Source organism: Meleagris gallopavo, chromosome 24 (assembly GCF_000146605.3).
Source record: "Meleagris gallopavo isolate NT-WF06-2002-E0010 breed Aviagen turkey brand Nicholas breeding stock chromosome 24, Turkey_5.1, whole genome shotgun sequence".
NCBI classification, from domain to species: domain Eukaryota; kingdom Metazoa; phylum Chordata; class Aves; order Galliformes; family Phasianidae; genus Meleagris; species Meleagris gallopavo.
The window spans coordinates 1889613-1904656 of NC_015034.2; the positions used below are offsets into that span (position 1 = coordinate 1889613).

Consider the following 15044-nt stretch of genomic DNA (forward strand, 5'->3'; position numbering starts at 1 on the left):
ATTTTTTTTTTTTTTTTTAAAGAAGATACATCATTGAAATTCAACATCCATCTTAGAGAAGCACTCTGATGCTGCATGACCTTTGTGTGACATTTTCTTTGCATATGTGTACCAGGAGAGACCATTCCTCCTTGTAACCATCCCATAATACAGCACCATGTCTGCAGCAGGGAATGATAAAGACTGCTGTGATGAGTGCTAATTCCCGTGATTCTGGAAGGCTTCTTAAATCAAAGCACTGAAACTGAGAAGTGAGGGGCATAACTATGAGGTTTATTGATTATTCTTCACTACACGAGCATAATTCTACCCTGACAATTCTACAAAGCTATGTTTATGGCTTCAAGGCACATTTGGGTTGTTATCAAATTGGGTGTTTAGCACCCAAATGTGTTAATCTTACGAACTACTAGCTTTGCATATTTAACAGATTTCACTTTACCTTACTATTCTAGTTCAGAATCAACATGAAGCCTTTTGCTCTGCTTGGAACCAAAAGGAAATGAAACACAAGCAGGAAAAAAACTGGAAGAGAACCCCTCAGTATATTCATCTATAGAAGAGATAAAAAGAAGTCTGTTGCCAAAACTGTCGTCAGTTATAAACAGGTTGAAGTTCATATAAAGGCCGTAGAATTCTTGTATTTAAGACAAAACAAATCTTTATAGCACCCACAGGGTGGGTTTTCTGTTTGTTACGTTGTTGGGTTTGGTGGCTTCTTTAAAATGCCTTTGTAAGCTGAGTTATCTGCTTCACAGATCTTAAATTCACCAGTCGAAACTCTTGCAATTTCCCACATGATGAACATCTGACCTCCAACATCAGGAAATAATGAAGAATTGATGGCTCCAGATGTGCCAGTCCCACCAATGGGCAGATGTTCATTTTACACACCATTTAGAAATCCCCAGTGCATTTGATTACATGATGATAAAACGACTAAATAATAGGGAGAAATGGAATAGTGCTTAGAAAGTGAAGTTTGCATTTTCCCCACTACAGAAAAACACACGGATTCGGGCATGCAGAAGATTACACTGACACTGTGGGCAGATTTAATTCAGAAATTCCTAATAGGACAACTGGAAGTTTCCACTATGGGAGATGGCTCTATCAACTTTATCCACCTTGCATCTAAAGATTCCAACACGAAAAAAAAACTGGCAGATAGTTGGAAAGAACACAAAAAACTCACAAACCATTCTTCCAGTAGTTATTTGGCTATTGGGAATTACCTCCTCTGCACTGAGTAAATCTCAGTTTATTTCCCACTTGCTTCTGGAGCTCTTCTGTCTTCTTAGAGATTATTTTTCCTTCTGTTACCCTTGACCAATATGGCACTTATCCTTCAACGCAATGCATATAAAACTGTCCCTGTCAGCCTGTGCTTGTCATGCCTAGAGAATGCTTTACAACATCATAAAGCCACAAAATGCCTCAGTATTTAAAAGAGATCTGTCATGCTATCATTGGATCTTACAGGCTCCGCACACAACTCCTTGCAATGCAGAATCCCTAAGCAGAAAAACAAAGAAAATAAACAGATGCTGCACTGCACGTTCACGTGTGCTTCCACCTTCATGAATGTTGATGGATTATTGCAGGTCGTAACTGCACACAGTTGTTAACAGCCATAACCAAACTGTTGCTGTAGGGTCTAGGACTGCCAAATTTTGGGACTGCCAAATTTTAGGTGCCAGCTGTGGGGATTGGCCCAACTGTACTGTGATTGCTGCTCCACCAGGGATTCCAAACACCCTCCCAGATATCCTACTCTTGCTGGGAAAGCTTTCAGTCTGCAAACGAGCATCTGTTAATGTTGCACTGAACAATTTGTTATGTTATATTCCAGAAGCATTTTACTACGGAGTTTATTTACGCCCAGTGCTCTGATAATGACTGATGAACAAGCTTCCAGGAACAGACTTAAAATGGAAGCCGATCGGTTTTGAACGTAATTTCATAGCTGAGAGTACAAAAGCTCATTTCTTTCAGTAGGATTTTGCCTTCACCCCTTTTATTTGGCAAACCACTGACGAAGGCAGTTCTACCGACCAGACATTTAATTAAAACCGTGCACGATGTGTTCATGGGGTTCTCATAGTTATACTGTCCCATCTCAGTCAGATATTACAGATTCACTTAGTGAAACACAGACCAATTCCTGGCTATATATTCTCACTATCCATCTTGTCTCTCACGTTGACTGGTTCCAAGCATTTCTAAGAAAAAGAGTCAAAGCAAATTCTCAAAAACCTCTCAGCTGCCACTGCAACAGAAAGCACATATCAGGCCACAAATAGCATGCAAAGGAAAAGCTTGTCTTCAGTTCAGCAGAGCCAGCGATGGTCTTTTAGAGCAAAAAGAAAAAAGAAAAAGAAAAAACCAGGAAAGCCAACGTCATTAAAAGAAAAAGTCCAATTTTAGAGTTTGAAAAGGATTCTGTTAAAACTCAAAAGATTGACTTTCTGCTCTAAGTGGAAATGCCTTGTCTTGCTGCATGCAATTTTCCTCCCTTGTGAAATGGAGTATGTAACAAACACCAAAAGCAAGCTATCTGCTCAGACGAGCTCCCATGCTTATATTCATCCACTATCAGTGCTGCTGCCTTCTGATTTCAGATGCCCCTTTTACATAAAATCCACAGCAGCAAGGAATTAGTTCTCTGATGCATGCAAGCTGAAAAGGAGACTTCTTTCATTAGGCAATGACTTCTACCTAAAACCATCCAACTGTCTACAACAGCACAAGCTGTTGGGCAGTAAGGAATTGGATACATCTAGGTGGAGTTCTGGAGAAGTGCTTCCAAACCAGTGAGAAGCAAAGCCAGCCAGGATTGTGGCAGAGCTGGGAACAGACCGACAGGAGACTGAGCAGGGGCTGAATGGGGGAGTGGGACTGCAGAACTGATAAGATAAGCAGCAGCAAAACGCCCATGTTACGTTATCACAGGATGACTGAAAGAGATGCACGGACAATGGACCAGTTTGCTGTCCTCACAGCCCTGAAAACACTCACATGAAGAACACAATGCTGGGTTTCTCACTTAGCATTCATTAGCTCTCCAGTTTGCCCCAAAGAACAACAAGAACAAAAAATCTCTGAGCTGAGATTGGAAGAAAAACGGAGGAAAGGGGCAAATCCTTCGAGCATAAACAGATTGTACTATTTATACATGAAAATGTTTTCTGCATCTACAAGCTTACCATGCCTAAGTACTTTAATTAATCGCAGCAGTTGCTATGGTAACCTTCCTAACTCAATTATGGATCCACAAAGAGGTGCAGAGTGCTTACGAGAGAAGCAGGTAACTCTTGTACTCAAAGTGAAGCAGAGAGCAGGTATCACAAAAATAACAACGCTGTGCAGTCACTGTCACACAACTGATGCAATGGATTTGTGCTTAAGCACATCTGAGCCCAGTGGTCACCACCAACACGAATTATCCTACAGTTCAACCCAATCTGCAGCTTCTTGAGGGCTGATGCAACAGGAGCAATAGATTTATGCCAGACTAATTGACTCGACACAACTGATTTCACTGGCTCCATTCTGAGCTAGAACAGCAACATAACAGGTGCAGAGGAAGAGAGTTTGGGTGAGAACTGCAGCTTTGCACTGAATGAACTAACTCATAGGACCTGCAGCTACTGCAGAGCATATCTGTCACAGCAGGCTGACCTGCACGACTTTAGCAGGTAGAGATCAACTACCTGAACCTAACAGAACATTCTGCTCTATCAGAGGGTCTCTCTGACACTGCACAAAAGTCACTTAAACTGTTGTCTGTGCTTCAGTTCACGATCTGTAACATCAGGACTGTAACTCCTGGTTGATTCCTAAGCAACTTACAGATCCAAAATATCAGCTGCTCCCAGCCATGGATAAGGTCTGTTTTAAGGCTACTATCAAATTAATTATGTCAAAAATTGATGGGAGATAGGACAGGCAGCAAATCAATTACTACAGGAGTTGCTTTGCTTTCTTGCATCTGAGCAAATGATTTGCATCATAGGAGCGATGCAGATGTTTCAAAAGCAGATGTAATATTTCCCCCTTTGTGCCACGGCGCTGAATGATCAACAGAAAAGGAAAAAAGAAAGAGAAGCGTGAGGGAAAACGGTATTTTGTCTCAGCTCATCATCTGAAAACCTTTACGTTTATTAGCAAAACTCACCTTGCCATGCGAACTGGCTCCCATTCTCTTCCATACCTGCACTGCTCATACACTCACTTCTCTGGCATTTGCTCAGCAGCCTCACATGACAAGAGACACCACTTTTCCAGCTCGTGCGCCTGTCACTGCTTGTCCTAAATGGGACTTTGAGTTTCTATGGCAAGATTTCCCCTCCAGGATCCTGTCACATCACACGCCCTTTTCTCCCCTTTCAGATGAAATGCCTCGTTAGATATTTCTAAAGGTGTCTTTAGAGAGACACGGTGATATTTCTTGACCTCTCTGCCCTCATCCTTTGAGGTCACAGGCAGACACTTCAGCTTGTTTCTTAAAGGTTAAGTTCAAGTTCCAGGAGAGCAGCTTGAACTTTGGAGAGCAAGAGCAGAAGAAAAAAAAAATAATAAAATCAAAACCTTCAGAGAATATAATACCATTATGTGAGTAGTAGTGAATGTGAATGATGAACTAGAAGTTGGAAAAGCTGGACAGCAGATAGCAGCTCCCTTCCAGAGGAACGACTTCATCTGTCTGCAAACCAGCTGCTATTTTGTCATTGTGTTTTTTGCTCCTTTTTCTGCTCTGAACCACCCTGCTGTTCCCCTGCAGAGGGGAAGTTTTTATTGCAGCAAAGCCCCCACCAGCCCTGGCTGCACTCCCTCAGGGATGTACAACGTTAACTCTTCAGAGGTGGATATTTCCCAGCCTGTCTCACAGACAGATGCCCAATCCAAGCCAGAGTATTCAGAGCTTGAGCAAATTTTGCCTTCCTTTTCCATAAGCACTTTCAAATTACAAATTTCAGCTCAGCTTTCTGCTCACATTACGGAGGCAGACGACTGCACAAAGTCATACAGCTCACACATCCTTTGCAAGTCAGACCAGGAAACAACTACAACTCAGTTTACACCACTGGTGCATCACTTCTGTAGGCACTGTGATCACTGAGAGTTATTTTGTCCATTTTGCAGCCCTGTTTTGTGTCAGGATCTTACACTATTCATAGCTATAAAAGAGTGTTAGAAACAGCCAAGTATGAATGGGAGCTGGAAAGCCCTTCCTCATTCTGGCACAATTGGAAACTACTTGAGAAACTGCTTTCATTTCAAATCTCATAACTGAAAACACGTTTTCCCCATGCATGGATCACCAGTACTAAGCCTGAACATTACATTTTCTCCCATGTTGAAGAAGTCTTATTTGTACACCCATGGACAGATCTGCCACACTCATACAAATGCCCCAACAAATAAGAGGGCCAGAAATAGCAAAAAATCTTGAGCTTATTGCTAAATAATTAGGAATCAACAGGCTTTAACATCAGATATTAACCAGCCAGCTCTAGATAACATAGAATCTGGGCTGGGTTTATAAACATCCAGAATTTTCTCCAGGCTCTTTCGTAGCATTTTCCACTGTTCAGCTTTTGTACATACACAGCTGTAGGAACTGGACATTATTTTTACCTTGGCAGCATTTGTGGAACAGAATCTGATAAGGAATTAATCCATGTCTCACCAGCACAGCGAGGGTCTCTAAGGGCCTGGATTATCAGGGTTAGTTTAGCAGCTTGCTCTTCTACAGCACATTATACATGAATGGACATCTCTAAGGGGCACAAAGCACTGCTGAGAATTCCAAAAACATCTCGCTGAAAAGCACAGCAAAAGAAAAAACGTTCTGTTTTTCCTCATCACGTTTTGGTCTGAGCAATTAGAAACAGCAGAGCTCACCTATTGCCTGTGTCAGCTACAGCAGAGCTCAGTGATTTTGGCAAATTCAGGGATGCCTATCAACTTACAGCTTTGGTACTAAGCTATCCAAGATTTCTTTTCCTCCTATCAGCAAATTCACAACTGCATTTGAATCAGCAACAAAAATAATTGTAACCACTGGTATTTTTCTATTTATTCTCATATGCACATATTGTCTCTGCACATATATGTATATATTACTTATGTGTGAAAGAGATTGGATTAAAGAGCACAAATAATGGTAGGTGAGACACTCATTCAAAGCTCTCATAGTCTGAGTGATGGGACAGGGAACAATGAAAACAAAATCTAGGATTCGTGCTGTTGTGCCATGAGTTATACCAAGCAGTGCTAATCAGGAAAAATAACAGGATAAAAAGAAAGAAAGAAAAACAATCAAGTTATTTATATATACAGATTGAGGAAAATCTACCTCTGCATGGAGATTTAAGGAAAGAAAGGAAAACTGACCTTGCTTCAAGGCATAAATTGACCTCTAGTGGATCAGGATTTTTCCTGCAACTGGGTCTTCATTCAGAAGTGGACAAAATCATTTTGCGACATAACCTTAAGTGCCAACCACTATCAGAGAGGTTATTAAAGTTCCACCAGGCACGATAGCACCATATGGCCATTCCCATGCCAATAAAGAAACACTTCTTACACATCGAGAGCGTTAGTGGATCACAGTAACTGCCACCAAACAATAAAACCTGGACAAAACCCACCTGACCATCACTTATGTGTATTCCCCATGGAAACAGCTGCTCTGAGAACTGCCCAGAACTGCTCAGTGCATGGGATGCTTACAGATAAGGAAATAAGTGATGTGAAAGACTCAAAGTAGGACTGGATCTAATGATTGGTTAGGAACCAAATTCAGATACTCATGTAATGTGAAAGCAATCCATTATTCAGTGCTACAACCATGGACTTAATGACTGACACACAGGCAGCGCACAGAAAAGCACAAACAATCATTTCTGCTATTTACAATTTATCTGTTCATCTTTCCTCTATTTCTGTCCTTCTGGCTTTTCTCCCAGGGGAGATGAGATTTGAAAACCAGCGTGCTGACCTACAACACTGCTGTAACCCTTCACAAAACAGCTAATTAAACCTGCTGTCCCTCCAGTGCAACACAAAACAACATTCCTAGCAGCGCTGATCCCTTTCTTACCCTAATCCCATCCTGCACAATGCATTCTAATAGTTCAGACATCTAAATCAACACTGTTTCACTAAAGCAAAGGGAGCTCTGCCAATTCACAGAAGTTGAGGTCACAGATATATTGGGTCACAGGTATTTCTTTGAAGCACGTAGAAAACGATTAGGATTATTACTGTACAGAGTATTCAACACCCTGCACATCTTATCAGGAAGCTTGGAGAAGCAAATATAGAGAGCACGAGGTAGCAGCTGGTGTCATCAGGGAGTTGAGACATCATAGCCTATGTAGAGATTATCCTTTCTCCACTTCTCTCATTTTTATTATCATTATTTTGTTTGCTTTGAAGGCTGTGGAAACTTGAAGCAATGCTTGACATAAAGGCAGAAGCTCATCTATATCAATGCTGCCATGTATGAGGGCTGCTCTGAAAGTCTTGCATTGGCCCACGATGTGAGAGGTAGACACTGGTGGGATGGCAGCAGAGGCTGAACCTTCCCCACCACATGGGCAGTGTGCTTCAGCAGTGCCATCGTTGACATAAAGACAATCCACAGCCACGCACAGCTCACACACTATGAAATGAGGATTGTCTCAATCAGTTTTGTTCACACTGATCTGCTAACAGTCACGGATATGTTAAAAATATATATATATAAAAAATAACGTTTTGCAGCTGAGAATTTTCTCTATCAAATAGTCAAGGAATCATAGAATGGTTTGGGTTGGAAGGGAACTGAAGGATCATGAATCTCCAACCCCCCTGCCACATGCAGGGCCACCAACCTCCACATCTCACAGCAGCCCAGGCTGCCCAGGGCCCCATCCAACCTGGCCTTGAACACCTCCAGGGATGGACAGGGCATCCATAACCTCTCTGGGCAGTTGTTCCAGCACCTCACCACTCTCATAGCAGAGAACTTCCCCCGACATCCAACCTATATCTTCCTGACTTCAACTTAAAACCATTTCCCCTTGTAAATAGTGTTAACATGCTCTATGTATCTGTTATATTTTCCATGGAAATAAATAGGAAGCGTTACTTTTGGAGCAACCTAGTAGTATCCATTTCTAACATGGAGATTTCTGTCAGCCTAATGCTCGATTCCACATTTCTAGTTATCCAAGTATTAAATGAACAGCATCACCTACAGATTTCACCAGGATTTGTAAAGGGACTTTAAGTACAGCCAGTCAACAGCTGTGCAGAAATCATCTTGAGCTCAGGTAAAACAACATTTCTGAGATCCAGTAACAAACACTGATAACCAGGAGAGTATTTGCCCTGTATGAGCTGACCTTATTACACGCAAACAGTTCATCTATAATGCATTTAACTCAAGTTCTTCTTGTTCTAATGAATTAACTGCACTCTAGTGGACTGCTGCTGAGAACTTGTTTGGGAAAATAGCTCCAATAAAAATCACATCAATAATAACACCTCCAAACCATTTAACAGTCAGGAAATACTCAAACAATGATTTTCTCTCTTCTCTTGTCAGGAAGTCTTCAGAGGATATAAACATACCATGATAATCTATTGTAAATTGAGCGCAAGCAATGCTTTTAAAAATATAGCAATCAATAAATAAGAAAAAAAAAAAGTAGGCCCACAATGGGGACACAATTTCTTCTTTAGGCTTCAAACATGACGTCCTTACACCAACCAATTACTCCAGCAGAGGAAATTCTCTCTTAGCTGTTGTCAGCAACCGTTGACATTTGCATTGCAATTCTGTTCAAAACTTCTGAGAGTTCCTGAAATTTCTTCCAGGCAACGCTTGGTGTTTAGACAACGCATCTATAAGGATGGCACGGTCTGTTTTCATGAGATCACCCAGTGAGATTCTAATGCATTATTTATATTACTGTACAGGCAAACCAGAGTACTAAGCACTACATGAACATGCAATTGTGACAGTGCCTGTCCTAGATAAACAGCAAAGACCTCAACTGGAGAATGCATTTAAAGCATAAGCCTAATGCTAAAAGCGTATTTTAAATCTCATTGAAGTCAGTCTTTCTTTTATCAAACACACCAATTATCCACCACGCGGGCTACATGTTATCTCAGAGAACTACAGGCTCCTACACGTTTTGCCAGCTGCTAACTGCTTTACCACAGCTACATTTTGCCCAGGGTACAGCAGCTTTGCTACCATTTATATCTGCACCATCCCAACGTAGCAACGGGGGCAGGAATCTGGGCCCACTAGATCAAACGCTGCTACAAAAACCAATTTAATTACTCACGGATAGCTCATTAATCTGAAGCTGCCTCCTCTGAAAGAAATGGCTTCTCAACAGACATGCAGCCAATAGACCAGACCTAGGAGGACATATAAACAATTTCTCTTGCATGTGCTGTTACACGTCAGAAAGCACATCAGGCTTCTGCTCCCTTCCAACTGGGGATGCTCTGTGATTCTACTGGGACCAAAGTCATCCAGGGAAGTTAAAACAAGTTTACTCAAGCATTGGGTTAAAGCAACCAGCTTGAAGATCATGCACCAAGTGTTGAAGTGGCAACAATTTCCTTGGTTTCCCTGAGCTAGCTGTATATGGCACTATTTGAAAAATTACCTGCTCTACTACAAATAGATTTTCCCCCCCTTACTCATGAGCTGGATTTCCATGCACAGAGGAAGACTTGTAAGATGCCCCAGTTTCAGCTTTCACAAGTCATCAGTTAGCATGGATTTTTTTCCTCCATGAGAGCAGTTTCTCATTTTTGCATACAGTGCTTTCATGTATCACCCATAACGACAAGCCATGACATGCAAGAGTAAAACCTGAGCCACGAGGGGGAGGAATTGATCTGTGGGTCAGCCACAGCATAATAAAAAATGAATCAAAAGACACAGACAATATTTTATCTCTAATCACACAACCTTAGAATGTTTCCCATTGTGTTCAAGTGTTTAACCACCTTTAAAGAAACGCATCATTATTTGGTCTAATTCTTCTATCATTTTCATTAAATTATCATTTTTCCTATTTAAAAGCAATTGCTGCACCTGTCTCACTGCCCTGTCCTTAAGCATCTCCATCCATCTTGAACATTATCCACATGCTGCTCTGCATGCCTGCACAGTTTACCAGTTCTAGCTCTTTGCAATTGCAAAGTAATATTATGCTTAACAGCATCAATCTCTGTTTGCAGTTTTAAGACAAACTTCCTTCTTGCCATCGGCAATATGCAGTTTAATTGGATGCTATACAAAGAAAAAGCATTTCAGAAGTGCTATGACATTAGAAAAACAACTCAGTCACTGTGCATTTAGGCAGGCAGACACTCAAAACTACATTGATTCGCACTTTATATTTTGAGATAGATGAAAAATAAAATGTAAATTGCACTGCCCATCAATTCTGGTAGCACCACGAAAGCCTGCAGGGCTGCGCTGAGACCTCCTCCCATTGTCCATCTGCTCCTCATTTGCCTCCTGTGCAGGGCAGCAATGAGGAGGGCTCATTGATGGGCTCACTGGGAGCATCTGCTTTGGGCAGGAGACAACAGAACTCTGGATTGGCAATGATCCTACAATGCCAAGTTCCCCCCTCCAGCTGTTGAGGATTCCTCACCCAAGCGTGGTGAATTCTTGCCAACAAGGCAGTACCTTGCACAAAAGATTTTCCCTCGGCACAAGGAACCTGATGACCACAGCTCCTGACCACGTGACATGTTAATTCTAGTTTGTTTCCATCCCAACTGATGCAGCCACAGAGCAAGTAATGAATAATAACTTTTAGTAAATAAGAAGAACCAAATGCCAACCATGAGCCAACAAGGAGAGGAGCGGAAGAGCAACTGGTGAATAAACTTGGCAAGAACAGACCTGGATTTCATCATAGCTATTCCTCATCTCTCTCACATAACACCCACCCCAAAGCTGGGTGATTACAGAAACAGATGTAGAGTTCTAGAAAGCCAATGAATCAACATACAGTTAAATTCCACAACCCATTGAAATCAATGGAATCACAAGACGTAACACCAGGATAGAAAAATCCTACAAACAGTAAATAAACCAGACCCATATTTAGGGACTACTTTGCTACTTATGTCTAAAGCAGAGTTTGGGCACATCAGCACCTCAGCTAGCCAAAAAGAAAAACCAACAAACACAACATGTCCAGACTCATACACTACCAACTCTAAAATATTCCAGAGTGATTAAACTTTTTCTTCGTTCTTACATCTTTTTCTAAACAATGAGAGAGCAGACATAACTGCAAATTAACAGATGATATACCTATAGAATGTATTGATTAAACTGTTTGCATGTGATTTTGGTTTCCAGAAACAACATGCCCTTAAAGAGACTCCATTTCTTCTGCACTGCTTCACCTGTAACAGTCTACTTAACCCTGTCTTTAAGCACCTCTGTGGTCCCATGGTCTGATGTTGGACATCTTCTTTCCGCACACATCCATTCTGCCTCTCAGGGTTGCTACACAAGCAATGAGTTTCCCTCATTATTTTAGAAAAATCTTACGATACAGATCTGTGAGTTTCATCACCTGGAGACATGCAAATCTATTAGAAAAAAAAAAATCAGTATTCACAACAAAAACATTTCCAGAGATGGAAAAAATAGTTGGGTGTTGGGTGTTTTTCCTACATCTGTATAAAGGTGCTCATTTTGCAGCACGTTCAGACACCCCTCGACTGCCAACTGTGCTGACAGAAGGAACAGCACTTTCAGATGGTTCCATTTTGACCTTCCAATCAGTGCTAATTAGTGGGACAAACACTGCTTTAGCACGACAGCAACTATGCAGTCCCAACCCATACAAAGAAGGTTCCAACATTCATCAGCTCCTGTCACCCAAACCAACAACCATTTTGGATAACACGGAAGATTAATAGCACTGAATGGCCCCAAAGTCTGCATTTGGCTCCTGGCTTCCTTGCTGCTCCTTCCACAAAGGCTCCCCTTGTATATATTACATCTGCACAAACACACTCTTGTGCTTTCATACACATCCTTCAGAAACACAATGGAAATTCTGGATCCTTTTCTCATTATCATTTCATAACTCGCACGATTTAAGGCTTGTTTGTGTTTTAGCTGCTGATGTTAAAGTAACACTTACCCTGAAGCTTTCATAAAACTTTCAGAACTGCTATTATTTTTAAACCTACTGCCGGAGGCAAATCCTCCAACAGAATGCACATATAAGAGGTCATTTATTTCCTCCCAGTAAGCAAACTCAATTTCCTTATCAGGGCAATAAATACTACCACCAACAACACAAGTGCAGAGCAGTTCCCACTTCCATTGCTGTTACTGTAGAACATTGTTTCAATGATTCAGTCAAAACTACACTTGCCTTCTCTCATCTCTATTTTTAAAGCAAAAATATTATAGTAAAATTAAATACCTTCCCATTCAAAGAATGAGATTTTATTATTATTACTTTTTTGCATACATGGAGATTGTTGTTCTTATAAGCAACACTTCAATACTCAGCATTCTTCATTTCACTCCAACTGATCTACAGAAATTGAGAGTTCTTTTGAAAGCTGTAACAAAGATGATTTAAAACATACAAAAGATTTTATCTGTTGTGGGAAAAACAAGCATCTAAATTTGGGACGAGATGGATCTCCAGCATAGGAAAATGACAGTATTTTCCACCTTAACCTCTTCAGCTAGAGTTGCTAAGTAACCATGACAAACCACTGCGTATTCTCTGCAGCGTCTGCTCTAAAGCCTGACAGTTTGATTAATTCTTCTGACTGCCAAACCTGAATGGTGAATATTCTACATGCTTAACCATTTATTTAAAAAAAAAAAAAAAAAAAAAAAAAATAAAAAAAAAAAAAGTAAACTAAGTACCTAATTAGTAAATTTAATAAGTAAAGTTTAAAGGGTTTTTAATTTTAAAACCTTTAGGTAAAGGGTACCTTACGGTACCCGTAACCCTAAAAGTTTTTAGGGGTTTAGGGGGGTAAAAAACCGTTAAAAAAAAAGTTACCCTACCTTACCAAACCTAAACCTGCCTATGATTTATAGATTAAGGTTTATTACTGAGCTGCCACAATTTGGTGGGAAACTAAAATCCACTCACAACAGAGGAAGGTGGGATGCATAGGGGCTTCTTTCTGACTCTCATACCAGTAAGGATAGTTCTCCATCCAATAGCATACATATTTGATTCTGAACCCTGCAACTCGGTGCAAAGATAAAAAAACATCAACAATGATTTCATTTTCTTCCAGCTGCTGACTTCCCTACACAAGGAAGTTCAAAGCATCAACAAATGTTACTTTCAAGCAGCAGGAGAAAAACTTCAGGTGCATCAGCACACATGGACAGCACAGCTGCCTTCACTTTACCTCTCTAGACCAACTGTGGCTGCAAGATTCCTACACTTTGTATTGTAGCTCATCAGATGACCAGAGCATCTCCTCCAGCAACAGGAAACGTGTTCCTGGTATAGAATGTTTGCTATAAACAAGTAAAGGTATTTATGCATTCATATCCTACTCTGTTGCCTCAGACATCTATAAACATTGACAAAACTAAAGACACTGAATTAAAATGTGATCAACGCGATATTTTTGGTCTGTTTGTATTTTGTCTCTTTATCAGAACAGCTTAATGTTATCTGCTGAAAGGAGAAGAGGCTAATGCGTATGTAATTATAGCTAGAAGTCTGCCCTTTAATATTAGAGGAGGCCCAGAAGCAGAAACACTATCTCTATCAGAGACTGTTCATTAACAGAACAATACAAAGGAAGAGCTGCTGTTATGCATCTCAACTACAAACCAATGCATCTGATATCAAGTAGCATTTCCTGCCTAGATCAGATTTCTATCCTGAAAGAAACCCACCAAATAACCTGAGCCCACCTGCAGCTATAGGCTGTAACAGAGCCTGCAGACTCTCCCCTCGAGCACACACACACACACACACACACACACAGTTATCCATTCCTCCCCCAGGAGTGCCCTCCATCATCTGCAGGCTCTTTGCTTTGCAGGGCTGCTTGTTCCTGTATGAGCATCTGCAGTGAGGGAGAGGAAGATGAAACAAAACCTTCAGGAAGGCTTTGCAATCTCAGGTTAAATAAAGTATTCTCTACTATCTTACAGCCATGCATACTCTTCACATACACAAGAAAAATGAAGACCTTCCATATATGCAGTTTCAGAAATTACAAGAAAGCTTGAAAGCAAGAATAAAGTTGTTGGTTTTAAGATCTATTAAACAAATTGCTCATTATGCTCAGAGTTGAGTTTCCCTTGCATTGCTGTAGCACTACGACCAAGAACATACAGAATTTTCACTGCATACCACATCAGCCTATAGAGATTTTTTTGTTTTATTTTGCTGGTCAGGAAAAGGGCTTTCAGCCATACTACATTCACTGTTACAAGAAAGTTCCAGGGGTTGCTTGAGCTTTGTTGTTGTTTGTTGGGTTGGTTCTTATTGGCCTGAGCAGTCCTAAACCTCAGCTTCTTGCCCTGAGACACCTTGCTTATTACAAACCTCTGTAAAAACTTTGATATGGGATATTTTAGAGGTGATTGAGCTTTATCATCCAATTCCAAACCCCTCTCCAGCATACTATCATTTCAGTGCAGTTAGGATCAAGCATTTAACTTTTGTGTTTTAACCTCTTAAGTTTGTACTTCTGTGGCTTTAATCAAAGCATGGCTTTATATTTGCTTCTGTAACTGTGTGATAAATTATTAATAACTTATTGGCTTCACTGAGGCCATAACACACCAGTTAATGGCATTTATGAGAAGTGACACGTTTAAACGCGTGTAGTTTTAAGTCATTCTTTCCTCTTTAATGGGATCGTGCTGAAGGCATCTGTTGTACTGGGAAGCAAATTACTTTCACAGGACATGATCAAAAGCTGCAGAGGAACACAAAGCCAGAGCCTAGAATTCTCCAAGGAAGAACACAAATTAATATCTCCATAGA

The 15044-nt window shown here is 40.7% G+C and overlaps 1 long non-coding RNA gene across 1 annotated transcript in view; it reads right to left on the reverse strand.

The window, feature by feature from the left end:
• Window positions 1-4297, reverse strand: part of LOC116217424 — a 61386-nt gene extending 57089 nt beyond the window's left edge. Inside the window, exon 1 of the long non-coding RNA XR_004161946.1 lies at window positions 4178-4297. This is a non-coding gene — a long non-coding RNA (uncharacterized LOC116217424). The remainder of the gene's footprint in view (window positions 1-4177) is intronic.
• Between the last annotated feature and the right edge of the window lie 10747 nt (window positions 4298-15044).